Source organism: Arachis ipaensis, chromosome B5, assembly GCF_059453495.1.
Source record: "Arachis ipaensis isolate K30076 ecotype BB chromosome B5, ASM5945349v1, whole genome shotgun sequence".
In the NCBI taxonomy this organism is placed as follows: Eukaryota; Viridiplantae; Streptophyta; class Magnoliopsida; order Fabales; family Fabaceae; genus Arachis; species Arachis ipaensis.
Genome location: NC_142440.1, coordinates 31566172 through 31570145, shown reverse-complemented (window position 1 = coordinate 31570145; position 3974 = coordinate 31566172).

Here is a 3974-nt window from a genome sequence, read left to right as displayed (position 1 = left end):
AATTTGGTTTTCTAAAAATTTTAAGTTTGGTGTTCTGGTGAGTCTTCAAAGTGTTCTTGAATTTTCCTTGTGTCTTGATCTTAAAATTTTTAAGTTTGGTGTTCCTTGGTGTTTTCTCTCTATTTTAAAGCTAATTTTCGAAAATTACCTTTAAAATTCAGATTTTTATTTCAAAATTTAAAACCTTTTTCAAAAAAAAAAAAAGAATTTTCAGATTTTTTTTTAAAAAAAATTTAAAATCTTTTCCAAATCATATCTTTTTCAAAACTTCCTTACCACTTTCTCTCTCCTCATTTTTTCGAAAATCTTCACCTATTTTTATTTATTTTATTTTATTTTATTTTATTTTTGAAATAAATAAATAAATAAATAAATAAATAAATAAAAATAAAAATATTTTTTTTACATCATCTCCCTTTCTCCATCATGGACCTAAGCGGAAATGAACAGTCCAGGAGGACCCTGGGGTCATATTCTAACCCCTCTACTGCTTTATATGGGAGTAGCATTTGCATACCCTCCATTGGAGTCAGTAGCTTTGAGTTGAATCCTCAGCTCATTATCATGGTGCAGCAAAATTGCCAGTATTCAGGTCTTCCACAGGAAGAACCTACAGAGTTTCTGGCACAGTTTCTACAGATTGCTGACACAGTACATGATAAAGAAATAGATCAGGATGTTTACAGACTATTACTGTTTCCATTTGCTGTAAAAGATCAAGCCAAGAGGTGGTTGAATAACCAACCTAAGGCCAGCATAAGGACATGGAAACAGCTAACAGAAAAATTCCTGAATCAATACTTTCCCCCAAAACGGATGACACAGCTAAGGTTGGACATCCAAGGCTTCAAACAAGGAGATAATGAATCTCTTTATGATGCCTGGGAGAGATACAGAGAGATGCTACGAAAATGCCCCTCTGAAATGTTTTCAGAGTGGGTTCAGTTAGACATCTTCTATTATGGGCTTGCAGAAGGAGCTCAGATGTCTTTGGATTACTCAGCTGGTAGATCTATCCACATGAGAAAGACAATTGGAGAAGCTCAAGAGCTCATTGATACAGTTGCCAGGAATCAGCATCTGTACCTAAGCAGTGACCCTTCCATGAAAGAAGAGGTTAAAACAGCAACTGCTGAACTCAGTCCTGTAAAACAAGCTGCTGAATTCAACCAGCAATTGGACTTTCTAATAAAGCAGTTAGCTGAATTCAAAGAGAGACTACAAGAGACAAGGATGGCTAATATACATATGGACGAACAGTTTAAGCAAACAAAGCAGCAACTGTCAAGGCAAATAACAGAAGAATGCCAAGCAGTTCAACTGAGAAGTGGGAAAACATTAAATACCCCACCTCAATGCAGCAAAAAGCTAAGAAATGAGCAAACCACCCAAAATTCACCTGAGGACAGTAAGAGCCCAGGGAAAAGTAATTCTGGCGTTAAAACGCCAAAAATCTGGTGGAAGGCTGGCGCTGAACGCCCAGACCATGCTCAGGACTGGCGTTCAACGCCAAAAACAAGGCAGGACTGGCGTTCAACGCCAGAAATAGGCAAGGATCTGGCGTTGAACGCCCAAAATGGGCAAGATCTGGCGCTGAACGCCCAAAATGGGCACAGTTCTGGCGTTCAGACGCCAGGAACAGACAAGGAGCTGGCGTCCAATTTCACTCCAGCTTCTAACCCTGGCACTCAATTGCTGGTGAGGGATCAGACACACACAAATGCTGATAACAACCCCTCTAAAAAGGCTTCTTCAACCACTTCTGTAGGCAATAAACCTGCAGCAACTAAGGTTGAGGAATATAAAGCCAAGATACCTAATCCTCAAAAACTCCGGAAAGAGGAGCAGGATAAGCAATTTGCTCGCTTTGCAGATTATCTCAGGACTCTTGAAATAAAGATTCCATTTGCAGAAGCACTTGAGCAAATACCTTCTTATGCCAAGTTCATGAAAGAAATCTTTAGTCATAAAAAGGATTGGAGAGAAACAGAAAGAGTTCTCCTCACTGAAGAATGCAGTGCAGTCATTCTGAAAAGCTTTCCTGAGAAGCTTAAAGATCCTGGGAGTTTTCTGATACCATGCATATTAGAAGGTAATTGCACCAAGACAGCTTTATGTGATCTTGGGGCAAGCATCAACCTAATACCTTCATCCAATATCAGAAAGCTTGGTTTAACTGAAGAAGTTAAACCAACCCGGATATGTCTCCAACTTGCTGATGGCTCCACTAAATACCCATCAGGCGTGATTGAAGACATGATTGTCAGGGTTGGGCCATTCGCCTTTCCCACTGACTTCGTTGTGCTGGAAATAGAGGAGCACAAGAGTGCTACTCTTATTCTAGGAAGACCCTTCCTAGCAACTGGACGATCCTTCATTGACGTGCAACAGGGGGAAATAACCCTGAGAGTCAATGATGATGAGTTTAAGTTAAACGCTGTCAAAGCCATGCGGCATCCAGGCACATCAACAGACTGCATGAAAGTTGATCTTATTGACTCCTTGGTAGAAGAGGTCAACATGGCTGAGAGTCTCGAATCAGAGTTGGAAAACATCTTTAAAGATGCTCAGCCTAATTTAGAGGATTCAGAGGACATGAAAGAGCCTCTGAAATTTCTTCTGGAAGAAGAAAAACCTCCTAAATCCGAGCTCAAGCCATTACCACCATCCTTGAAATATGCATTTCTGGGAGAAGGTGACACTTTTCCAGTGATCATAAGCTCTGCTTTAAATTCACAGGAAGAGGAAGCACTTATTCAAGTGCTAAGGACACACAAGACAGCTCTTGGGTGGTCCATAGGTGACCTTAAGGGCCTAAGCCCAGCTAGATGCATGCACAAAATCTTATTGGAGGATAATGCCAAACCAGTGGTTCAACCACAGAGGCGGCTAAATCCAGCCATGAAGGAAGTGGTGCAGAAAGAGGTCACCAAATTACTAGAGGCTAGGATTATTTATACTATTTCTGATAGCCCCTGGGTGAGCCCTGTCCAAGTCGTCCCAAAAAAGGGAGGCATGACAGTGATTCATAATGAAAAAAATAAACTGGTTCCTACAAGAACAGTTATAGGGTGGCGCATGTGTATTGACTACAGAAGGCTCAATACAGCCACCAGAAAGGATCATTTTCCTTTACCATTCATAGACCAGATGCTAGAAAGACTAGCAGGTCATGATTATTACTGCTTTTTGGATGGCTACTCAGGCTATAACCAGATTGCAGTAGATCCTCAAGATCAAGAGAAAACAGCATTCACATGTCCATCTGGAGTGTTTGCTTATAGAAGGATGCCATTTGGGCTGTGTAATGCGCCTGCAACCTTCCAGAGATGCATGCTCTCTATTTTCTCTGATATGGTAGAAAAATTTCTGGAAGTCTTCATGGATGACTTCTCAGTATATGGAGACTCATTCAGCTCCTGTCTTGATCACCTGAAACTTGTTCTGAAAAGATGCCAAGAGACCAACCTAGTTTTAAACTGGGAAAAATGTCACTTCATGGTGACTGAAGGGATTGTTCTTGGGCATAAAATTTCAAACAAGGGAATAGAGGTGGATCAAGCAAAAATAGAGGTAATTGAAAAATTACCATCACCTGCCAATGTTAAGGCAATCAGAAGCTTTCTGGGGCACGCAGGATTCTATAGGAGGTTTATAAAGGATTTTTCAAAAATCGCAAAACCTCTAAGCAATCTGCTAGCTGCTGACACGCCATTTGTGTTTGACATAGAGTGCCTGCAGGCATTTGAAACGCTGAAAGCTAAGCTGGTCACAGCACCAGTAATTTCTGCACCAGACTGGACATTACCATTTGAGCTAATGTGTGATGCCAGTGATCACGCCATTAGTGCAGTGTTGGGACAGAGGCATGATAAGCTTCTGCACGTCATTTATTACGCCAGTCGTGTTCTAAATGATGCCCAGAAAAATTACACAACCACAGAAAAAGAATTACTTGCAGTGGTTTACGCCAA